The sequence below is a fragment of the Nycticebus coucang genome, chromosome 12 (genome assembly GCF_027406575.1).
Source record: "Nycticebus coucang isolate mNycCou1 chromosome 12, mNycCou1.pri, whole genome shotgun sequence".
Taxonomy (NCBI): domain Eukaryota; kingdom Metazoa; phylum Chordata; class Mammalia; order Primates; family Lorisidae; genus Nycticebus; species Nycticebus coucang.
Genome location: NC_069791.1, coordinates 94,159,376 through 94,185,701, shown reverse-complemented (window position 1 = coordinate 94,185,701; position 26,326 = coordinate 94,159,376).

Genomic DNA, 26,326 nt, shown 5'->3' with positions numbered 1-26,326 from the left:
GATGGTCTCTGCCTTCCTGGTTCAAACACTCCAGCTGGGCGATTTAGTCAACATATACCCACAGATACATGCAAGCTTAGAGTGGGTGGGTAGTGTGACAATGGAGAATTAAAATTTGCTGTGAGGAGTGTAACATGTGGGTATAACTCAGACTGTGGAAGGGGGTGTCCAACTAGGTAGGGCCCTTTGAACAAGTCTCTTATGTTGAGGTCTTCGAAGCTATAAAATGGGAAGAAATTGGGCATTTCCAAAGATCTCGGAAAAAGCCACTGTGGCTATTGATTATCGTAGTACAGTGAAGAGGGGAAGAAGAGGAAGGAGATTAGGCAAGTGAAGTAAGCAGGGGCCAGACTATGGAGGGAGGGCCCAGAGACCATGCAAAGAATGTTTTTAATATAAAAAAGCTAATTCTGATGTTAAAATTGTTCCACTGTGCCACAAATTATGTACGTTTTAACTAAACTTATCAAATAATCTCAAAATACAGAAAACATTAATTATCAAATTATCAAATCAATAATGCTTTCCCAGCATTGATGAATGTACATGTAGCTTACCTCATTGGTGGAACAAATTAGTAAATGCCCATTTCTTAGATGGACTGAGGCATACAAAATTTCGATTATTCATTGAATTTCCATTTCAAGTGCTAAGACTCAGATTATTTCTTTTTATTCTATTTCATTGTGGTAAGAACACCTAACAGAAGATCTACTCTCTTTACATAGTCCTAAGCATACATTTTTAAGTCAACACATTCTTGTTGACAATAGGAAGGTACAATGTTGTACAGTGGATCTTTAGATATTTTTCCAGCACAGTGATTTTTTTTTTTTTTTTGCAGTTTTTGGCTGGGGTCAGGTTTGAACCCACCACCTCTGGTATATGGGACCAGTGCCCTACTCCTTGAGCCACACGCACCACCCTAGCACAGTGATTTTTAACCAGTGTGCCACAGCACCCTCAGATGCTGTGAGAGGATCTTAGGTGTACTGTGAAAATTATAAAGATCATTAATTCAATTATTTTCAAAAGAAGTTCAAAGCACAGTGTTTTATGGCTTTTTTTAAATCAACATAATTTAAGTGTGCCACAGAAGTTTAACTATAAGTTCAAATGTGCCCTGAGATTTTTTTTTCTTTTTTTTTTTTATTGTTGGGGATTCATTGAGGGTACAATAAGCCAGGTTACACTGATCCTGAGATTTTTTTAAAAGGTTGAAAAACACTGATCTGGCATAATTGAGACTCCATATCTGTTGAGCAGCAACTCCCTTCCTCCTCCTTCCCCTTGTCCCTGGCAAACACTACTCTTCCTCCTTATTCTATGAGTTTGACTACGTTAGAAACCTCATATGAGTGCAATCACACAGTGTTTTTCCTTTTGTGACTGGACTATTTCACTTAGCCTCATGTCTTCCAGGTTAATCTATACGGTTACATATTACAGAATTTCCTTCCTCTCTAAGGTGATAATTTTCCATTGCATTTTCATGCCATATTTCCTTTATCCATTCATCCCTCTAGGTAGTTTCTGTGCAAGAAGGATTTTTGCTGATTTTTCTGCCATGTAAAGATCCTTATATGTCTTTTAAGTCAGGCTAGATCACTTAATTTTTTATCTTTAAAAAAAAATTTAGAAATAGGATCTTGCTATGTTGCCCCGGCTGGCTTCAAACTCCTGGGCTCAAAGGATCCTTGCACCTCAGCCTTCTAAGAAGCTGGCACAAACGGCACATGCCACCATGCCTGGCTCTTGAGAAGGATTTTTTGTTTTTCCCAAGTGCAATGGGGAGTGACAGAAGGATTGCAAGAAGATGGAAGTAGCAACAATCTTATTTACATATTAGGACAGTTATCATTTGCCTGGGTGAAAAGATATCAGAAAGAAGGAAAAGTTGAGGTGTAAGGGTGAGTCAAGAGTCTGTTTCAGAGAAAGATGGTAGTAGCTGGGGTTGGGGTGGTGTCCATAGGCCTGGGAGAAGTGAGCAGCTTGGAGAGAGGTTTAAGAGTTAAACTGACAGCATTTAATGTCAGGCTGGAGGTAGGGGAGAAGGCACATCAGAGTTTCAGGTGTCCAGAACGCAGAGCTGTCTCTACCATCACTTTCCTGTCTGGCTGCCCCCTGACTTGGCTGAAGGCATTGGGCCAGGGTCGTCCCCTACAAGCAGCTGCCAGATTCCTTGTTTCAAGCCAACCCCCTCGTGGGGACAAGGTCAAAGAGAAAGCTTTTCCTTCTAGAAAAATCAATGAAACTCATAAGCCAGAAGAAAAATATTAACCCTGCCTACTTTTCTTTGCACACATCTGTCCCTGCAGAAAGGTGCATATGACATTTGCCAATAATCACATCACCTGATTGAGAGGAAATGCGAGAGATCGTTTAATTCTCCGAAGCCTGTCTCCCCTGCATGGTGCTCCTCTGCTGCTTCTCCAGCCCCCACTGGAGTGAGGTCTGTGCAAGCCGCCATAGCCCCCACCCTGCAAGCCCTGTGTCTTCATTGCTGTGGTTTCCTCAGACCCAGACTCAGTCAGCACTTCCTGCCATGGACTGTCCGAGCCCCTGTACCTTAGAGCACTTATCAGTCTGTAGTTAAATAATTCATCGTGTGAGTAAGCTATTTAATGTCCCATTAGAATGGGGGGACATGCCTGGCTTTATTCAGTGTGCACTCAGATTTCAGACTTGTTTAACGGCGCTAAATTAACTCAGCCTCAAGGGATCTGCCGGACGCCTGACTGTTCCCTGCATTTCTGCTTGGGAAGTACACGTTCCAGGCCCCAGCCAGCACCCCCGGCCCACTGATGAGAGCAAATGCTTCTGTTTCAAATCTCAGCTCTGATACTTTGCAAGCTTCGGGCCTTGCCCATTTAACCAAACCTCCCCGTTTCACTTTTCCTTCTTTCTTAGAATGAAGACAGTGCCAACTACCACAAGATAGTGGTTAAGACCCTGCAGTCAGAGTGGCTCAGCTTCAAATCCCAGCTTGCCACTCTTTGCTGTGTGACCTTCAGCAGGTCACTTAACCTCTCTGAGTCTGAACCCACTTCTCTCCATTGGGAACTATGTCTACCTCATGTGGTTGCTGCGAAAATTAGATAACACATTTTTTTAAAGAGCCACAACCTTGGCATTTATTAGCTGCTCAATAACTGTTAAGTGTTATCATGATTACGGCTGGTTTAGCATCTCACATAATTGTTTTCAGGGAAGCACTTTAGTTCATTAAATAGATGTTCAAATGACAACATCATCAACAAAAGGGACAATGACTAACACCTGCTGATGCTTGGGCTACGCCTGATACATTCCCAGGGGCTGATTTATATTAACTCCTACAGTTCCCACAGCAACCTTGAAAAAGGCTACCAATAATAATCTCCGCTTTAATACAACCAAAAGAAAACTCAATAAACATTAGAGAATAGTACTATGAACAATCAACTGATCAGTATTTACTATTTCCCAGGTACTATGCTCAGACCCGAAAATACATACAAACATTCTTTCCTTCTAAAAATTCACACCAGCAGCAGAAGTAGATAAGCATAGATCCAACTTAAAGTGCTATGCTCACAGCGTGAATAAAATCTAATACAAATACTGAATGAATAAGCAACTTTTTCTGAGGTAATAGGGAAGAGGATTAAATGTAATGTGTAGGAAAAAGCAACACATCTGAAAGCCCACTAAAAAGGAAAGTACTATTGTTAGCAATTAAGAATAGCACCTTGTCTACCTGCCCAGGTGAAAAAGAACATGCCTTCTGTGTGCGAGGAAGAAGGCCAGGGAAGGTCCACTTTGTTGCCATTGTCCCCAACGCCTTGGCTGATTCAGCAGCAGGTCCTGAGATGGGCCGTATTGGTTTGTGCATAAACATGGATGACTCATCCAATTTCAAAGTTCTATCATGTTAGTAATAACAGTAGCTTCTGTGCTCTCTTTGAAGGCAGGAGTTTTATAAGTAGCTAACCATGTCATTCATTCATTCCCTCAACAAATACTGAGTGCCAAACTCTAGGTGTTAGCAATACATCAGCCTACAATCCAGACAAAGTCTCTGTTATCATAATACTTACATTCCCGGCCAGGGAGAGGGACCATAAAGAAACAAAAGAAGTAAATATTTAACATGTCTAACAGTGATGCGTGCTATAGAGGAAAATAAGCAGGAATGGGGGAATGATAAGTGCCAAGATGGGGGGTGGAATTGTTATTTTACATAGGTTAGTTATGGGAAGCTACACCCATAAGATTATATTTGACCAGAAATTTGAAGAACATGAAGTCACATTGCCACACGTGGTGGCTCACACCTGTAGTCCTAGCACTTTGCCAGGCCAAAGTGGGTAGATTGCTTCAGCGCAGGAGTTCAAGACCAGCCTGAGCAAGAGTGTGACCTTATCTCTACCTAAAATAGAAAAACTGAGGCAAGAGGATCACTTGTGCCCAAGAGTTTGAGGTTGCTGTGAGCTGTGATGCCATGGCACTTGACCCAGGGTGACAGAGTGAGGCTCTGTCTCAAAAAAAAAAAAGAAGTCATGTGGCCATTAGAATGAATGTTCCTGTAGAACAGCAGCAGCAGCAGCAGGTGGAAGGGCCCTGGGGTGGGAGCTGGCTTTGTGGATTTGAAAAAGCACAGGAAGCCAAGTGACTGTAGCTGATGGAGTGATGTTGGAGTGCTAATGGGGGTGTGAATCTCTTAGTCCGTGGTCAGAAAGGGGATTTTACTCTTGGTGAAATGGAAAGATTTTTGGCAGTTTTAAACAGATGAGCTACAAAGATTGCATCACTTTGGTTTTTAAAAAATTACCCTGGCTGCCTTGCTGAGAACAGACCTTAGGGAGGCAAAGAAGGAGAGGAACGATTAGCTGAGAAGCCGGTGTCAGCATCTCGGTGAGGGCTGAGCATGGTCTCACTGCAGGTGCGCCCCAGATGTGGCCAGAAACCCAGATGGAGCATGGCTCTGTTCTGAAAGCAGAGCTGACAGGACTTGTGGATTGGTTGGTTGGAGGTGAGTAAGAGACAGAAAGAGTGGCATCTGGGAGACCCCAAGTTTTTGCCCATACTTTCAGCAAGGTGGAGCCCCATTAACTGAGATAGCCAAGGCTACAATCAGGTAGATGTGAAGCAAAAAGCTCATTTGGACACATTTAGCCTGAGACAGTGCTTTGGTCTGAATATTTGTATCTCCTCCACCCCAACTCATACCCTAAAATCCTAACTTGCAAGGTTTCGGGAGATGGGGCCTTGGGCAGGTGATAATAACAGTGTCTTCTGGTGAATGGGATCAGTGCCCTTTCAAAGGGGACCTGTGAGAGAGCCATTGTTCCTTCCACCAAGTAAGTACACAGCAAGAAAATGAAATGCCATCTACAAACCAGAAGTGGGCCCTCACCAGACACCAAATATGTCTTGGACTTCCCAGCCTCCAGGGTTTGGTGCAATAAGTTTCTGTTGTTAATACATCCCCCAGTTAGTGGCATTTTGTTACAGCAACCTGAACAGAGTGGGAGACATGCCAAAGAGATGTCTGTGCTGAGCCGATCTTCAGTGGGAGTTTCTGGAAAGAGACCCAGGTTTGGAGGTAGAAATTTGGCAGTCATTAGCACAGAACAAATATATCTGAACCCAAGAGACTAGAAGATACAGTGGAAGGAAACAATATAGGCAGAGACAAGAAGGGGGCCGAGGAATTGCTCCTTGTGCCACATCAATATTGAAAACAAAGGTCTTTAGCCTGGTCCGCCAATAGAATTCAGGAGGGCCATGAACTCAGAGGGGAAAAATCAAATGCTTCTTCATTTTCACTAGCTTCTAACTAAAATTTGATATGTTCCTCAATTATGAATGAGGAAATAAACCACAGCGGTAATAGTGTAACTGGTACCACGTCACCCACAGAAAACAAGATCACTATCATGTTATAAGTGTTGCAGATATTTCAAAATATCATTTTCCTGGGCGGCGCCTGTGGCTCAAAGGGGTAGGGCACTGGCCCCATATGCCAGAGGTGGTGGGTTCAAACCCAGCCCCGGCAAAAAAAAAAAAAACTGCAAAAAAAATATCATTTGCCCTTATCACTGTTTCAAAACTATGATGTCTTTAGACTTGCCCCTGGATCTTTTTATTTAATATATTTTTTAAAGGAGCCTGTTTGCTATCATTTCACACATTAGTTTTATTAAATACTTTGATACCTACTTTTTGATGTAATTGGTTTCTTTGAAATGCAACGTTATTCTGTGCACTTAAAAAAAAAAAATCATTACTCTGCGAAGATAACCATGACTCCATCTGCCTGCCGAAGGGGTCCAAGCCACAGTAAGAGATTAGGACCCCTGACATCAAGGTTGAAAGAATGACAGAGGAGATGGGGCTGAGTCAGGCTTCCAAGCCAATTCCACAAACCCTGTCTGTCTCCCTACTTTGTTCCCTTCTGCCTTATGAGAAAGTCTCTTTTGTCTGCCTCTGCACTCACTGAAAGTTGGATAGTGAAATGAGCAAGCCAGAACCTCTGTCTCCAACGGCCCTGTTGTCCAGGAGGGGAATAAGTACTCAAACATGTGTAAAACACACCACAGATTCTTGCAACCTACAGCGGATACTCAGCCACGCCATGAAAGTTCTAAAGGCTATCCTTGCGTAGAATTCAAGTACAGGTTTTCACTTCACGGGAGTAAAAAATTGACACTATCATTGTATTCTTTTGTGACTTTCTCTCTTTGAGAAGTATTAGGCTCAGAGAGAAGATCTCTTTAGAGAGTATGTCCTGTCTACATTGATTCCATCACAAGAGGAATGTCCCTCAAAGAACATATTGCATCTCACAAGGCCAGTCTCGGATGACAAGTTCTTTTCTTCTGGTGACACTGTTTTCACAGAGACCACTTAAGTCCTTCCTAATCCCAGGCTAGAGTTAGGGAGGAGGAGTAGGGGAGACTGCCAGCAAGAGCTATTTTGATTGTTCTTTTGTAGAATTTCCATCTAAAACCTCGTAAGGGCCACTACCCCATGACACTTCCTAAAATAGAAATGCCAGAATGTTCAGATCTGCATTTTAGGCCCCGAGCTTGGGGCCTTCTATTTCCCTGATGCCGTTTTGGAATGTAATAAATGGCTGAATAGATTTTCTTGGCTCACACCCACTGTCTTGAAGCAATAGTCATGTGGGTAGACAATTTCAGAGCCATCAGCCATAACCCAACAGGAAACCGAGTCAGAAAACATCATCCTACCTGAATTGCTGGTAAAAGTCTTCAGATCCCATTTTCACAGTCTGCAATAAAGACATAGCAAAGAGCTTATGTAAAAAGTTCTGCATTTATTAACAAGCTTTAAGAGACATTCTGGACTACTACTTGAAAGAATGGCCACACTTTTTTCGATTAGTGAAATTGGGGCATGCTTCCTGCTAAATGAAGGGATACACAGGGCCTAACAAAATTAAGTTTGCGAAGTTGCCACTTTGGGTTTACACTGACAGCACTGTGCAAATAACTCAGTAAGGTTTCCTACCCTTGGTGTGTCGGTGGCTCACAGCTGTGTTCACGTCAACATGTGGTGGTGTCTGCTGAGTGGCATTCATTATTGTTATGTGTTTGTGTTGTGTATTGTAAGATGACAGCTCTGATGGACATTCCAGAAAAAGTGTTTCGAAATTCTTTTGAAGGGTGGACTAGGTGGGGGCATGGGTGCGTAGCTTCCACAGGAGAGTTCCTTAAGGTGACCATTGGGATATTCAGCAATGAGGTATGTAGTGCTTTTTCTAGGACAAGTTCTCAAAATTAATTGTCAGACCTTATACATGTCTATATAAGAAGTGGAGGCCGGGCACAGTGGCTCACACCTATAATCCTAGCACTCTGGGAGGCTGAGGTGGGTGGCTCACCTGAGCTCAGGAGTTCGAGACCAGTCTGAGCAATAGGAAAACCCCACTCCTACTAAAAATAGAAAAACTAGCCAGATGTAGTGGTGGCTGCCTATAGTCCCAGCTACTTGGGAGGCTGGGGCAAGAGGATTTCTTGAGCCTAAGAGTTTGAAGTTGCTGTGTTGCTATGATGCCATGGCATTCCACCCAGGGCAACAGAGTAAGACTCTGTCAAAAAGAAAGGAAAGAAAGGAAGAATGAAAGAAAGAAAGAAAGAGAGAAAGAGATGAGACTTTTGCTATGAATTTGCCTTAATAGAGAAGAGACTATCTTTTCCTTTTTTATTTTTTGCAGTTTTTGGCCAGGGCTGGGTTTGAACCCGCCACCTCCAGCATATGGGGCTGGCGCCCTACTCCTTTGAGCCACAGGCGCCGCCCGAGGAGACCGTTTTTTCTTAGGAAAAATATTTTGACAAGGGGTTTTGCATTAAAGAGCAAGAGTGGAAGGTATGAGCCACAGAGGCTTAAACGGTTAAAGACTTGGTTAAGCTGTGTTGTTTTATTTATTATTCGAATAACCATGAAATGGTGAAGGCCTTTCTAACCATTTATTCATTCAACAAATATTCTAAGTGCCAGGCCCTGGGACATCCAAGGATACCCCTCTGTGTCTTCGAGATGATTTTGCATAAACATAGACAGGGTTTAGGGCATTTAGAGAAATGTTGGGAGAAAAAGAACCCTTATCGCTTGGTAGCTGACGGCAAGTACTTCGCTACCTGTTAGACTTACCAGTGTTCAAATCTCAGCTGCTCCTCTCACTGGTCTCATGATTGTGGTCAAGTTACTAATTATCTGGTCTCCATCACCCACCAGGCTGTAATAAGAACTAAATGATAATGTTGTGAAATACTTAGCATAACACATGCTGGTAACATGTACTTCACAATGGTAGAGAGCTGTTGTTATTGAATAAGACATCTATATTATTAAATAAAACTTCTCTTGCTATGTTTGTTCCCAAAGAACCTGACCTGAGAAAGTGCATTTTTATAATAAGCCAATGTTATTAGTAAAAAATTCAGCTCCTGAAAATGCTGCATTCTCTGTTTCCCTAGAACGATTATGTTCATACATTACCATCCCTTTCATTCATTCCGTTGGTCATGCATGTTGGGGGAAAGTTTGTGTTGTCGCAGCTGGGGTGGGGCACGCTACTGGTATCTCCTGGGCAGAGGCCAGGAATGCTGCTGAACATCCTACAATGTACACAACAGCCCCCCAAACAAAGAACGATCGAGCCTGAAATGTCAGTAGGGTCCAGGCTGAGAACCCCTGGTCTAGAAGGAGCTAGCACTATGCTCCTCTACATTTGCCCTCAATCATGCAGGCATGCTTGAAGCAAAGCAAATGTTTGTTGAGCCAAACAATACGTCACACACTCTTTAGGTGTTGGGAAGAGCATGGTGGATGAGAGGGACATGTCCCTGTTCTCCTGGAGATTGCCTTTTAGCAGAAGAGATAGATACAAAGCAATTACATAATTAATAACTTAACAATTCCAACGCAGGTCAGCAGACAGCACAGAGCAAGGTGAGAGTGTGTGATTGCAGAAACTATCCCAGTGTGGGAGCTGGGGAACAGAGTTCAGTGGAAGTGGTGCTTCTGCTGACACTCGAAGGATCCGGTAAGATTTAACTCATGACCTCGATGGTCCAAACACTGAACGCAGCTGCCCCTGGGCATTTGGTATCCACGAAATCATTACGAGACCGAACAGTATGGAAGTTGAGAACACGCAAGCTGGCGCCAAATTGTCTTCATTTGTACCATGTTAAGTGACTTCTCTGTCTTGGTTTTCTTGGTCTCATTGGTTGGGGGTGAAGATTGAGTTCAATAATGGAATCAAATGATTTCAACTCATGCAGTAAACACCACATACATGTTAGAAATTATTAGAGTTAATCTTGCTCTTTGGAATGGAGAAGCAGGTGTTCTCAACTAGAATCTGTCCTGTGTATTCAGGAAATGGGGAGAAGACACGGCAAAAATGGACGGATCCAGATGGAGGCTCACATTTTCTGTACAGTCCCCTCGTTTCTAAGGGAACTTGGCCATCTTTGTCTGAAAGTGACAGCATTTGAGACTGGAGCTGGAGCTGCATTCTTCTCACAAAAGTGAGCATCGGCATGAGAACTGTGGTGGCCATCAGCTCACAAGAAGACAAAGAAGCAAACTCCGATTCTTATTCACATGGTAGTGTTTTTGGACTCCCCTGTATAGTCTTGATTCTTTAACTCCCTGGTAAACTCATCCAAAGTCTCTCTTCCATGGAACTTTCATTGAATAGGAAAGGAGTGAGAGTGTTATATTTTTTATATAGCTGGCATAAAACCCCTCCTTTGGGAATCCTGTCTTATTTTTAGAAAAACATCTTGATAATAAGCTTTAATTAAGGAAAGACAATAATACAAAGAGGTGGATGCCCAGATTTTTACCCTGAAAAATTTGGATTGGGAGAAGTAAGAGAAAGAGAGAAAAAGGAAAAAGTCACAGAAAAATATCCAGCAAATGGGACAAAGAATGGTCAATTTAAAACAAAATTAGAAGAAGAAACAGCTGAGGGATTTTTAAGGTCACGTGTGCCTAAAAATCAATTTCCAAGTTGTGTGCTGGGTAGAAGTCGTTCATCACCTCAAATCTTCCTTTAAGACAATTACATACCCAAATAAATGCCTTCTATGCATTCTGGACTTAGACAAATTGAAGAAAAATTTCTGGCATGCACATCTGCTTTGGTATTCCCAGTGTGAGGTCTTGGTGAGATTAACAAGAAATTAGCAGGGGAAGTAACGGTGAGAATATAAGATTCTAGAATCTGCAGAAATGTCGTGGCAGAGATTAAATTTTCCAGCTGAGTATGAAGTTAGGGACTCGAGTCAATTTTAAGAAAACAGAGAAGAGTGTTTACAGAAGACTCGTAAGTCACATGACCCTTCCCTTTATATATCTCATGGCAATGTACGGATCCAGCATCTTTAGACAGAGCTTTTTTCCCAGTGGGGAAATTAGGCTTACAGACCATTCTTGTGCTGGTGACAGATTAAGATGGAAAAGACAGTGAAAGAAGTCATTGAGCTCACAAAACAGAACAAGCAGAAACATTAAAATCTCAAACTAAAAACATTATAAAAGAGCCTCGCTACCCTAAAAAAGCAACTGTCTTCCAGACTAAAACAAAGAAATCACAAAAAGGCAAAAATGTGGATGCAATACACATTTAAAGTGATTTAAGAGTCACTTCTCTCTTTGATGAAAAGGGTATATTTAAACTTTATTTGCTTTCTCCAAGGTGCTAGCATGAGTTTTGTCTTGCTTGGGAATACAGTAAAGTAGGTTTTAAAGAATATTCCTTGGAGGTATCTTTTTGCTTGAACTCATCACACCTGGAATGTACCTCTTGCTGAGGTGAAAGGAGAGAAAATGAGAAAAAGCTACTTTAATTAAAAATGCAGGTGCTTTTGGGTATTCAACATGATTTGATTCAATCAGTAAATATCAAAATCCTATAGAAAGAGCATGGATGATTAATTCTGGCAAAATCAGATTTGATTTCTAGATCTGTGGGATCATTAGCAAGCTGCTTGGCCTCCCAGGTCCTCAATTGTCCTCATCTGTCAAGTGGGTAGAATAGTACCTACCTCAAAGTTGGGAATACAAATGAGACCTAAAAAGATGTGCAGATCTGTGTGTGTGTGTGTCTGCTTTTGTGTTCATACGCTCAGTATTCATAGTAGTTAGTTTTAATAATGTCTCTGCGACTACTGAAGTATCGACTAGCAAACCATTACTCCTAGGGGAAATATAGGTTAGGTTCCTTCAAGTCGTGACATTTTCATCAACTGACCAATACACAACCTTGATTTATGTGTTTCTGTTTAAAGACACCTTATTTAATATACATTGATTCATTAACACTGAACTCAGCCAACACTGCTCTAACTCATGCCTGAACAAAGCCCATCCAAGCACTGGTGTTTTGTTTATAAGGCCTGTCACAGAATCCTCATTCTTAGGAGCCTGAGACAGTGCTTCAGCGCTACATGTGGGGGCTATTTTAAACAGCAAAGCCACCAACAAAAACAACCAAAGTGTAAAAATGGGGCACGCAGAGAAAACACAAAGACACTCATTTACAGTGTGAGAGCTGAGACAAGAAGGCGGGTGGCATCTTGTTGGACTTCATCTGGGATGTGCACATCGAGTGACTCAAGTTTCTCACAACCCTGCGTGTGGCTAGGGATGACTGCAAAAGCACAGCAGGTATTGATTTTAGGATTATGAATAAATTTTCATGAGCAGACAAATTTGCAAATACAGAATCTTCAAATAATGAAAATTGACTAAAAAAATGTGTATATATGTATACAAAGTCTCCCAAAGGTCACTATTTGTAGGAAGAAGGAATTCTTATTATATTTTATATTATATTTTACATTTTTAATGTTTTTATATTTCTATTTCAACATATATTTTTAAAAATATCTTGTAAATGTTTTGTAAAGTTGGTAATGAATATTTTGTAAACAAAGGTGCATTTAGTTATAATTTCTCATTTTCCCTATGTGTGTATGGCAACCACCGGGATACCCTGTGTGTACACTGATGTGTGCTTGGAACTAAACAGATGCTTTGTTTCCCTGTTTTTGTCTTTTCCGGTTTATGTATGAGACACTCTAGAACAGTGGTTCTCAACCTTCCTTATGCCATGACCCATTACTACAGTTCCTCATGTTGTGGTGATACCCAACCATAAAATTATTTTTGTTGCTACTTCATAACTTCATAATTTTGCTACTATTATGAATTGTAATAAAAATATCCGATATGCAGTAGACCCCCAAAGGGGTCGCAACCTACAGGTTGAGAACCGCTGCTCCAGGGAAAGACATTTACAACAGGTAATCTAGAATTTCAGTTTGTCAACAACAACAGCAAATTCAGTAAAGGTGTAGGATGCAAAACCAACATATGAAAATCAGTTGCACTCTGTATACTAACTGTGAACCACCCAGAAGACAAATAAAGAAAACAATCCCATTTACAATAGCACCAAAAACATAAAAAGTTTAACCAGGGAGGTAAAAGATCTATACACTGAAAACTGTGAGACTTTGCTGAAAGAAATGGAAGATGATACACATAAATGGAAAGGTGCCTTGTGTTCATGGAGCAGAGAATTAATAATATTAAAATGTCAGCTCGGCGCCTGTGGCTCAAGCGGCTAAGGCACCAACCACATAATAATATTAAAATGTCCATACTACCTAGTAGTGAACTACAGATTCAATGCAATCCCTATCAAAATTCTAATAGCATTTTTTTCACATAAGTGGAAGAAAGAATTCTGAAATTGGTATAGAACCACAGAAGATCTTGAATAGCCAAAGCAATCTTTTTTTTTTTTTTTTTTTTCTGACAAGCTAGCTCGGGTTTATTTTATTTTTTTTCTTTTTCTTTTATTAAATCATAGCTGTGTACATAGATATGATCATGGGGCATCATACACTAGCTTCATAGAGCGTTTGACATATTTTCATCACAATGGTTAACATAGCCTTCCTGGCATTTTCTTAGTTATTGTGCTATTTTTTTTGAGACAGAGTCTCACTTTGTCATCCTTGGTAGAGTGCCATAGCATCATAGCTCATAGCAACCTCAAACTCTTGGGCAAGCGATCCTCTTGCCTCAGCCTCCCAAGTAGCTGGGACTACAGGCCCCACCACAACACCCGGTTATTTTTAGAGACAAGGTCTCAATCTGGCTCAGGCTGGTCTCAAACTCCCGAGCTCAGGCAATCCACTTGCCTTGGGCCTCCCAGAGTTCTAGGATTATAGGCGTGCAATCTTGAGAAAAAACAAAGCTGGAAGTCTCACACCAGCCTTCAGTGCAATCTTGAGAAAGAACAAAGCTGGAAGTCTCACACTTCCTGATTTCAAAATGTATTACAAAGCTACTGTAATCAAGTAAGTATGGTACTCACATAAAACTAGACACACAGGCCAATGAAACAGAATCAAAAGCCCAGAAATGAGGCTATGTCTACTTGTCAATTAGTATTTGACAAGGGTGTCAAAAATACACAGCAGGGAAAGGACAGTCTTTTCCATAAATGGAGTTGGAAAAACAATATTCACATGCAAAAGAATGAAATCCATCCTCCATCTTCAACCATTCACAATAATTAATTCAAAATGGAGTAAAGACTTAAATGTAAAATCTGAACCTGTAAAACTCCTAGGAGAAAACCTCCTTGACTCTGGTCTTGGCAGTGATTTTTTGAATGTGCCCAAAAGCATAAGCCACAAGAGCAAAAATACATAAGTTGTACTCCATCAAGCTAAAAATCACCTGCACAGCAGAGGAAACAATAGAATGTAAAGACAATTTATAGAATGGAAAACATATTTGCAAATTATGTGTCTGATAAAAAAAAATAGAGAAAATTCATGCAACTGAATAGAAAAATAGTTTAAAAAACAAATATTGGCCTGGGGAAAAATTAATAAGACCCCCCAACCCCTAGCAACTGCAGTAATACCAAAAATAAATAACTAGGACTTGATCAAGCTAAAAATCTTTTGCACAGCTAAGAGTACCACAAACAAAGGAAAAAGACAGCCCTCAGAATGGGAGAAGATTTTTGCTTGTTATGAATCTGACAGAGGCCTGATAAATAGAATCCACAGAGAACTCAAATTAAACAATACGAAAAGTACAGAAAAGTGCAAACAACCCTCTCTATAAGTGGTCAAGTGATTTGAACAGAAACTTCTCTGAGGATGACAGATGAATGGCCAACAAACACATGAAAAAATACTCATTGACTTTAATCATCAGAGAAATGCAAATCAAAACCATTCTAACATATCACCTAACCCCAGTAAGCTTAGCCCACCTCACAAAGTCACAAAACACCAGATGCTGGCATGGATGTGAAGAGAAGGGGACACTTCTACACTGCTGATGGGACTGCAAACTAATACAGCCCTTTTGGAAAGAAGTATTGAGAATCCTCATAGATCTAAATGTAGACCTTCCATTTGACCCTGTAATCCCATTACTAGGTGTCTATCCAGAAGAACATAAATTATTTTACCACAAAGACATTTGCACTAGAATGTTTATTGCAGCTCAATTCATAATTGCCAAGTCCTGGAAGCAACCTAAGTGCACATCAACCCATGAATGGATCAACAAACTGTGGCCCTGACTGAGGTTGGAGGGCAGCACAAACCTTGAAGGCCACAAGAGGGGGACTCTGCCACAGCAGAAGAGACTGGACTGGGGATGTCTGGGGGAGTGTGAGGCTATGGCTGAGACCTTCTAGAAACTGATGCCATAATACTGCAGATGTGAGTTAGGAGCCACAGACTGTTGGGATGAAAAAACCTGGAACAGACATCGTCTTAAGATGGGGTGAGATGTCCATAAATGATAGACCTGAGAAAGGATGGTTTGGGTCTAGAGTCAATGCATAGTGGTGTTTCAGAGGCCAGATTTGAATAGCATCGTCACAGGGAGGGAGCTGCAGAGAAAATGGAAGTCCACAGGATTTCAGCAAACTATCAGGCTGAACTGAGGGGGATGGCATCCCTTCCTGCCACAAACATACATGGATGTGACATCTAGCATCAAAATTCCCAGCCAACCCAGGAAGTCAAGGAGGGAGCTTCTCAGGGGCCAGGAATGAAGCCAGAGATGACAGCTGGGTTGTAAGGTAGCAGGTGCAGGCCTGAGGTCTGCTTCTGGGCTCAAAGACTGGGCTCTGACCTGAGGACATGGGAACAGGAGAGGTGAATTTGGGGCCATGGAAGGCAAAGAGCTGGGAGAACTCTCCTTGGGGTAGCACTGCCTCTCAGGGGGACATTTGGAGAATTTGAGGTGCACTTCTTTGTTTACGATGATGGTGAGAGGCATTAGTAGCATTTGGAGAGCAGGAAGCACCGGACTTCTGATAATACCCGGGATAGTCTTACCCAAGCAGAGAACTTGCCTCATCGTGGACAAGGATCAAATGCCTACTGAGGGGAAAAAGTCCATCCAGTATTAAGGGCACTGATGGCTAAATGAACTCTTGCGTGTACATGTAAGATTTCTTTTTGTGGTTTCGATATACACTGAATTTCCCCAAAATATTGATACAATGAAGATCAAGGCAAGCAGGTATTTTGTATGTTCAGAATCGCAGCAAGAGTGGTTCACCATCTTGGAAAACCATGTTACCAATAGATCCAAACACTGTGTATGAAGTTGGGTCACCCAGTCCAACCCCCCTTCCTTCTGCGTATGTCACCGTCACGGTGGTGCTACACACAGGTTCACACATGTCATCATCTATTTAAGTCTTCTAGTTGCAACCATGCCTGGCTATTTACACATTAAGTACATCTTATAATAAATTGTTTGTTTTATTTATTATGTAAGATGACATTTTCACTTAGGAGTATAACTAGGTTCTGGTAGCTGTGATTTTCCATTTTAGGATAGTAAGGAATACATTACAAATTGTTTCTTATAAAAATGACCACTCAATCAGGGTAGATTGACGGGCACTGGTCTGGAGTCTCAAAGAGCTGTCCTAGCCACTGCAAAGGAAATGGACAGATTCTGCCAACCAGCCAGGGGGACAGCAAGAAGGCTGTCTATGGTCTGTCTAAATCCATTGGACAAAAGGGAAGAAAAATTTCACCTGTGAAAAAATTCAATCCCAGGTCACTGGTGATTTCTGTGTCACTGGTGGTCTCTGCAAGATGGAGAAATCACAGTCTGGGAAATTCACTCTGCAGAATGAAGTTGAAAAATCACGGTAGGCAAGGGCAGGTAGGTAGGTAGACAGGAGAGCCATAGGGGGCATGCACCCCTACAGGGATTTCTGCATTCCAAAGAGTTGGAAAACTAGGGTGCAGGTGGTTCAAAGGAGTAGGGCACCGGCCCCATATACTGGAGGTGGTGGGTTCAAACCCAGCCCTGGCCAAAAAAAAAAGAAAAGAAAAGAAAAAGAAAACTAGGGTGCTCTCCCACAGAAACTTCTTGGCAACCCCAAAGTCCTCTAACAAAGAATAGTTTAAAGAACTCAGTAGAAAGTCACAGAGATCAGTAATCCATGAGTATCCAACCCTGGGGACACAAAAGGAGTTCTAGTCACAAATTCACTTTCTAGCAAGGGGCTGGGTTGCTTGATTTTCTAAAGCTCATTACTTTCATCTGAAAAGCAGGCATGAGAACACCAACTTGGTGAAGGCCGTGTAACACAGAGATTTTCCACTGGAAGAGGATTTTCTCCCAGGGGACATTTGGAAATGTCTGGTGACATTTTTGATGACCACAACCCTGGGGGAAGCGGGGTTCCCACTGGCCTCTAGAAAGCAGAGGCCAGAGATGCTGTTGAACATCCTCCCAGGCATAGGACAGGCCCCCACGACAAAGGTTATTTGTTCCCCAAACGCCAAAAGGGCTGAGGTTGAGAAAGCCTGGAGCAAAAATCAAAGGTCACAAGATAATGCTTGAAAAGGGCTGGCAGGGATCCTGGCTGTTGGTGGGGCCTCAGGAAATGTGACCACCCGGCTGGAGTCTAACCATCCACCCCGTTGCTGTTTCCAGACTTGGGGAGGGAGGTAACTCTACTCCCACCAATCCCATTAACCTCTGTTGTTATCATTATCCTGGTCCTGGTTATGATTATTGCTAGTGAGGGGTGTTCATTGAGCGTATGCTGTGAGAGCTTCTATTCTTAGAGCTTTCCATGTAGTGACTCACAATAACTCCATGAGGCATTTGAGGCTTATTATTACCCCTGCTTTGCAGACAAGAGAATTGAGTGTCTGTCTGTAAGGGGCTGACCCCAGGGAACACTTATATGTCCACTGTGTACTTAACTATTTAAAGGACTTTCTTCCTTATTTGTAATTAATCAATCAATTAATTTCCCAGCTCTAGTAAGGCATAATTGACAATAAATTGCATAAATTCAAGCTGTACAATGTGTTGATTTGATATATATATATTGTAAAATGATTACCACAACTCATCTATCACCTCACTATTTTGTGCATGTTTGTGTGTGTGTGTGTGAGAGAGAGAGAGAGAGAGAGAGAGAGAGAACATTTACGATTTATTCTCTTAGCCAATTTGGAATAGACAATACAGTATGGTTAACTACGGTCACCAAGTTGCACGTTAGATCCCTAGAACTTACACGTCTTGTAACTGAAACTCTGCCCCTGTCGACTGACATCTCCCGGTTTCCCTCACCCTCCTCCCAGCTCCTGGCAACCACTCAGCTACTCTCAGCTTCTATGAGTTTGGCTGTTTTAGATTCCCCATAAATAAGTGAGATCGTACAGTATCTGTCTTTCACTGTCTGACTTAGCACAGGGCACTCATGTTTCATCCATGTTGCAAATGGCAGGTTTTCCTTCTTTTTTTATGGCTAAATACTATCTGTTGACAGACTCTTAGGTTGTTCCCACGTCTTGACTACTGTGAATAGTGCCGCAGTGGACATGGGCGTGCAGATGTCTCTGTGGGCTACTGACTTTGCTTGCTCTGGATGTATTCCCAATAGATGGATTTCTGGGTCATATGGTAGTTTTTCTGTTTTGTTTTGCTTTGTTTGTTGAGACAAGGTCTCATTCTGTCACCCCGGCTAGAGAGCAGTGGCCACATCGTAGCTCACTGCAACCTCAAACTCCTGACCTCAGGCCTCCAAGGTGGTTGCAGGCATGAACAACTGCACCTGGCCAATAGTTTTATTTTTGAGACACCTTTATAGGTTTTTCTTTTTTTTTTAATTAAGTCTTTTGTACATAAATCATACATACATTTATGCCATTTTCAGCGTGTTGATTATTTGTACAAATTGGAGTGCTTACATCATACTAATCAACATAGCTTTCACCTCAATTACCCAATTAGAGCATTAGGACATTTGTGTTCTACACATGACAGATCCAACTTGTACTTGCAATGTGCTCCATAGCTGTGGTTTTTCAACCTTTTTTTCATCTCATGGGGCACTTGGACCAATAGTTAAACTTCCATGGCACACTTAAATTATGTTGATAAAACAACAATATTCTTCAATATATTTCAATATTCTTCAAAATATTCTTTAAAACAAAGAATAAACTCACTATGCTTTGAATTTCTTTTGAAAATAATTTGAAAAAATTATCTTTAATAATTTTCACAGCAGACCTAAGATCCTCTCATGGCACGGCAGTGTGCCATGCAGCCCATTGGTTAAAAATCACCGTTCTGTATCATCTGATACCGATAGCGACTGTATCAATTTACATCTCCACCAGTAATGCCCAAGCGTTCCCTTTTCTTCACATCCTCACCAACACTTGCTATCTCCTGCTTTTTTTGATAATAACCATTCTAATGGATAGGAAGTGACGTCTCGTTGTCATTTTGATTTGTATTTCCATGATGATTAAATACCTCTTCAGGTACCTGTTGGTATGTTTGTCTTTTTAGAAAAGTCTCTATAGCAGGTTCTTTGTCCATTTTAAAATTTGATTTATTGTGGTTTTTCTTAAGCTTTATTCAAATTAATATGAGGGTATAATATTTAGGTTACATTGTTCTCACTTCCAGGGTAAGGTTCCATTTGTAGAAGAGCCCCTCACCCAGGGGGTGTGTTGTACACCCTCACAATGTGCACAGTAGGTAAGATCCCGCCTCCTGTCCTCCCTCCTTCTGCAATATGTCCTCCTCCTCCCACCTCCTGCTTCCCCCCTACCCCCAAACTGGACTATAATAGTGTTCCATTGTTCTTAGGAACACGTAATTGTTTATGTATTGAGCTCATATTAGTATGAAGTACATTGGATATTCATCTTTCCATTCTTGCGATACTTGACTAAGAAGAATGTATTTCAGCTCCATCCAGGTAAATGTAAAACCTCCAAGACAAAGGGGTCAGTGTCTTAATCTCTTTCTCTCCAGAACAGGCCTCAGTCCCCTGAGCCCATATGCCTTCTCTACCAGTAACTCTCTGTATCAGTCACCCACTGCTGCTGTAACAAGATACTACAAATGGAGTGGCTTCAAATGAGTCTATTCTTTTACTGCCCTAAAGGTTAGAAGTCCAAAATGAGTTTCCTGGGGCTAAAGCCAAGGTGGATGTGGGACTAGTTCCTCCTGGAAGCTATAAAATAGAGTTTGTTTCCTTGCCCTTCCCAACTCCAAGCGCTGTCCCCATCCCTATCCCAGAGCTTGTGGCTCTGTACCACGTTACCCTAATCTCTCCTGTATCCATAGTCACATCACATCCTTGTCCCTCCTTTGACCTTCTTGCCTCCCTCTTAAAAGGACACTTGTGATTATATTCAGGACATGCTCAGATAATCCAAGATAATTTCTTCAACTCTAGATCCTCAATTTAATCTTATCTGCCTTTCCCATATAAGACAGCCCTCACTGGATCCAAGGATTAGGACCCTCTTTGAGGGCGAGAACAAGAGGGGGGCCACGGATGAGCATGCCACCCCCTCCCTTGCTTTAGAAAGGAGCACAGGAGCCTTTAGCACAAGCTAATGGAGGAAAACATTCCCACTGTGTTGCTCACGCCCTGTCTTTAGACCTAGTGGTACCTCTTTAGGTTACAATCCTGAGACTAAGGGGACCACCGAAGTAATCCTTAGTGGTTCAGAGATATATCTTCCACAGGACACAGAAAGGGCTAACAATGTCTGAATAGAAGTCTCTTTTCCTGTGTTAGTAATAATTATGATGATGTAGCTCACCTGAACACTGCTGATAAGGTACAAAATTCTAGCAATTAATGAAAAACGTACTATGTGCAAACTCTATGCCAAGTCCTTGATGTGCTTCATTTCACTGGATCATCCTCAAGACCTACTAGTGACACCATTCTCATCCCTATCTTATGGAGGGGGTAACTGGGATACAGAGAGCCTAAGTAATGTGCTCAACATTCCCCAGTTAGTAAGAGTCAAACCCAAGATCTAGAGCCCAACATTCAGATTCCAGAGCCTGTGTTCCCAATGACTGCAAACCACCTGCTGCTCAGGTCCCACACTAACTTGCTGTGTGACTTTGAGTAGGCCACTTGCCCTCTCTGACCATTGATCAAAGCAGGAGACTTGAACTGGGTTGGAGTTCTCAACCTAGCTGACATTTGGGACTAATTTTTTGTTGAGGAATTTCTTTTTTTTATTTTTTATTTTATTTTATTTTATTTTTTTTATTAAATCATAGCTGTGTACATTAGTATGATCATGGGGCACCATACACTTGGTTCATAGACGGTTTGACACATTTTCATCACACTAGTTAACATAGCTTTCCTGGCATTTTCTTAGTTATTTTGCTAACTTTCCGACACATTCTGGGCGTTTCGCTGCATTCTTGGACTCTACCTACTAGATACCAATAGTAACCTCCACCACCTTACCCAGTTTTACTTAACACAAATTTTTCGGACATTGCCAAATGTCACTGGTTGAGAACCACTGGACTAAGTAATCCATCAGGACTCCCCAAACTGAGAACATGCTCAGATTTCTTTTACTGTCTTTGGCTTCAAGTTAGGTGATTTGCTTTACCTTCAAGAAACTTTCTAGGCAGGCAAGAGTTCAGATGTGATGTATGAGTGAACCAGTCTTATAAATTAGCGCAAAATATTTCAGTGGTAATTAATTAAATGCCACCATCCCATCGCTAATAACACAGGCTGAGGACAACATTACCATTCAAAGTACACCTCCACACATTTCTCAGTTTCTCCTTGCAGGAGATAAAACAGTAAACAGTTTGTTTACGGGTTTAAACAAAAGCTGTTGCTTTTTCACTCTGAGGGAAAGGAGAAATCTCCCAAAATAGAAGTAGAGTCTTCTCACCCTCCATTTCTACCACATCCCACAGGATCTTTCCAGGGAGCCAGCTCGAGTGCAGGGGACAAAAGTGGTGGCTTTCCTTGTTCTTTGTCTATGTGGTCTTGAGATTGTGAGTTTGCCTCTTAGCCTCCATTTTTCCATCACATTATTATGTAGGACTTCCTCATATATAAGACAATGCAGTTTTCATTTTATTTTCATTATCTTTCGCTTAAAATTACTTTTTTGGTATTGACTGCAGTAAGAAAAAAAAATAGACAGGTTAGGCACCTGTAGCTTAGACAGGTTGGGCGTCGGCCACATGCACTGGGGCTGGTGTGTTTGAATCTGACCTGGGCCAGCTAAACAAACAAACAAAAAACAAACAGCTGGGCATTGTGGTGGGCACCTGTCATCCCCAGCTACTCAGGAGGTTGAGGCAAGAGAATCACTTGTGCCCAAGAGTTGGAGGTTGCTGTGAGCTGTGATGCCACAGCACTCTACCAAGGGCGACAAAATGAGACTATTCAAAAAGAAAAAAAAAATAGACAAGTCCCTTATTCTCTCTTCCAATGTGCCTACCAGAGTTGTAAGCAGTTTTATAGTCTGTTCAAGTGCCCTAATGTCTCTGAGCCTCTGTTTCATCATCTGTAAAATGGGGACAATGATACTTAACTTATCGTTTGCCATAAAGATGAACTATGTTCAGTACCTGGATAGTGCCTGCATATAGTAGTTGCTCACTTCTGCCAAAGAAGCTAATCAATAAGCAAGTACATGGCTTTGGGCTTCTCTTTTCATTTCTTGAGGTCACTATTGAAGAGCAGGGCTCATGTGCTTGAGATGGTCTAAGCCCACGTTACGAGAAGGAAAGAGGTGGAATAATTGTCTCCTGATACACATAAGTGCTTTGGAAAGCACAGCTCCTAAAGGCAAAGTCCATGAAGGCTTTAAGCAGGAGTGTGTGCCCTGACATAGCTTGTTCTGAGCCACTTACACACACACACACACACACACTTCACCTGCACATAGATAAATTGCAAAGATCAAATCCACCGGACCTCTAACCTCCAGAATCAGCACAAACAGCAAAGGCAATATTCCATAGTTTTAAAAGTTTTAAAAGTTTAGCATGCAAAACAAATCTCTAGCCACTATTTTAACATTTGAGGATCAGCTTTTTAGACAGTCAGTGACTGTCACTTCTTGTGTCAGTTAGGTTCTACTGTGTAATAAGCATCCCCCAAATTTTAAGAAGTGAACTTAAATTCACTTCTCCATCTCATCATATGTTGGTGGTCACAGGTCAGCTGCAGCTCTGTTCTCTATGACCTCACATTCTAGGATCCAGGCTAAAGGAACAGCACCAATCAAATACACACCATTCATGGGGCACAGAGGAAGAGAAAGAGGGCTGCCAGAAACACGCCATTGTAAAACTTCTGTTTTAACATGGTTCACATTACATCTTCTCATATGCATTGGCCAAAGCAAGTCAGGTGGACAAACCTAACATGATTGGGTCAAAAATTCTACTCCCGGACTCCAAGAAGCAGCACAAGTCTCATTACAACAGTGTTGAGATGTATGATCCTCTTACAAGGAGAGCAAGCGAATACTCAGAAACATAACTCCAATGGAGGATGCAATACGCTCTAAGTGTACCCAGGCCTATTATTTCAAACCAATTTAAAAATTTTTAAAGACAGGCCAGATTAAAGCCTTCTCATACATACGATGGGGGTGCCAAAGCTCAAAGTTCTCTTGAAGGTTTTAGGATCTCTGGACTCCAACTAAGGTTTGCCTCACATTTCTAACAGCTACTCCCGTAAATGCATTTAGTTAGAGTAGGAATCCATTTACGAGAACAGTAATCCATGGTAAATCATCCCTTTCAGGCATCTTTGCAGCTTTTAGGTATTTTCAGCAGAGGAAATCACAATTCCTGCCTAGAATTGCTATAGCTCTGATAGAGCTCCCCTAGATAAAAGCTGAAAGGATACAGAAAATGAGGTGTGTATGCACCCTTGAGGGGTGGGCCCTAAGGAATACAGAATGCTATTACCAGATGATGAAAAGGATGGTGGATAGTCTAAACTACAAGGGATTAAGGAAAATCAGTTCTTCTGTTTACTGTCTGAGGTTTCTTCCACATCCGACATATTAGAGGTCCAAGTTCAGATGCCACCTTCTCCATCCAGACTTCAAATCAATTACAGCATCATTTTCTAAGAATGAGCCTTTCCTTCACATGACTCATCCTCTCCTCTGCTGCTTGAAAGAAAGTTCCCAAGTTGTCCTTCATTATTCCTTTTAAGCCCCCAGGAACCTTATCTTCCTATTCACCAGCACCCCTCAAATCAAATCACCCATATTCTTCATCCTCTGGTTCCCACTTTCCCCCCAATGAATTTACTTTGGAAAACTGTGCAGTCCTGAGTGTCCCCTCTCCCTGGATCTCTAAGTACTCAATAACATTCTCGCCACACCAGTAAGGATGCCTACAATGCCTTGCTGTGCTCACATGAAGTGTGTACTCACATCAAAGTTAAAAACTCACGTATCTTCTTTGTTATCACCCATAAAAAGTGCTGGCTACTGATGAGTATTCTATGATGTTCTAGGCACTGTGCTCCAAATTTTTTTTTTTTTTTTTATTTTGTAGAGACAGAGTCTCACTTTATGGCCCTCGGTAGAGTGCCATGGCCTCACAAAGCTCACAGCAACCTCCAACTGCTGGGCTTAAGCAATTCTCTTGCCTCAGCCTCCCTAGTAGCTGGGACTACAGGCGCCCGCCACAACGCCCGGCTATTTTTTGGTTGCAGTTTGGCCGGGGCCGGGCTTGAACCTGCCACCCTCGGTATATGGGGCTGGCGCCCTACCGACTGAGCCACAGGCCAGTCCTGAGTACAGGAAAAAACATATGATTATCCCAGTTGAAGAAATGAACCAGTAAAGTGTCAGAAATGAGAAGTGAACTTCCCCAAGATCACAAAAGCAAGTAACAGGTGGAGCAGGAAGTCAAATTCAGTTTCTCCTAACCCCAGTGTCCACCTTCTCCTGCTACGTCACGCTTCCTTCCACTTAGGACTCGCTGGAGCAGGCTCTGTGAGGCCCTGCCACTCCAGGCCTGAACAACGCCCATTAGGTGGAAATTACACCTACCTTGTTCTTCCTGCACACTTCGATTCACTCAATGGACTGGAGAATGGAATGGGGGACACTTATTTCTCTCCAGACAATAAATCATTGGCTTTCTATCTGTCACCAGCTCGATTTTCCAAAGATTTGTTTTCGTCAGTTTAATAAATTATTGGATCACCTGGAAATTGCTCAGAATTAACCTGTGGCTGACATTAATGGATCTGCAACACAAGTGTCGAGATCTCTTTAACCAGTCCAATCCATCCTTTTGTGAGAAGGCCAGCTGCCTGGCACCAGGCCATTCATTTATTCTGATGCGGCATCTGCCCATGTCAGCAGCAGTCGGGCATGGGCACCAGGATGAGTCTGTGGGTAACAACAGGGCTGCCTCTGTGCCAGGGGACCCGGGGCATTGCAAGTTCCTGCGGGCAAGAGATGGGAATGCTATTAAATCCTATTACACCTTGCAACACTCGCCTTAGTGCTCTCGGAGCCTGTGGCAAGCTTTAGGCTTCTTTGGTAAGATGCATCCTTACTATCCATGAGTCCTCTTAACCCCAAACATATTCCAAATCCAATGCTTCTGTCTCCACTGTTATCAGTCAAATCAAGCTAGTGCCCCTCCTTATCCCCCCTGCTTCCACCCTCACCTTCCAACAATCATTCTCCACAGAGCAGTTGGAGATAATCTTTTCATATGATAATACCACCCTACACTTTGCTTAAAAGTTCTCAGCAGCTAACCATTTTGCTTGGAATAAAATCCCATGAGGTGTTCCACATCCCCAGCCCAGCCTCCCTCCCAGCCTCAGCTAGTATCAAGCTCCAGGCTCTCAGATGGCACCGATTCCCGTGGCCTTCTTCCTCCTCCTCCCACCTTCTTCCTCTGTTCTGCTCACGCTCCATCCACAGCACCTGTGACAGAGCTTCGTGCACAGCAAGCACTTGATAAATATGTAATTTATTAATTGATTTTTTTCAAGGTCCGAATAACAATGTGGAGCATGAGAGATGGAAGGATGGTGGTCACTTGTGAGTGGTTTTAAAATGAATTTCAATTCCATGGGAGCCCCATAGCTCATGTGCTCACCTGCTACCTGCTGAATGCTCTGGTTTCCAACATCCAGTTTGCCTGTCAGTTGACTCTGTCAACTGAGGATTGGCACACTTTTTCCCTTTTGGTTCACATAATAAACACTCCAGGCTTTGAAGCGCATTGTGTCTCTGTTGCAACTACTCAACTCTTTTGTAGTGCAAAAACAGCCATAGATGATATCCGAAGCTATGGGCCCAATGTGTGTCAATGAAACTTTATTTATCTGTGGCACACAGGACCTGGTACACTGGCTGTAGTTTGCTAAACCCTTTGCTTTGTACTATAAACTTCTTGAGTAACCCTAACGTAT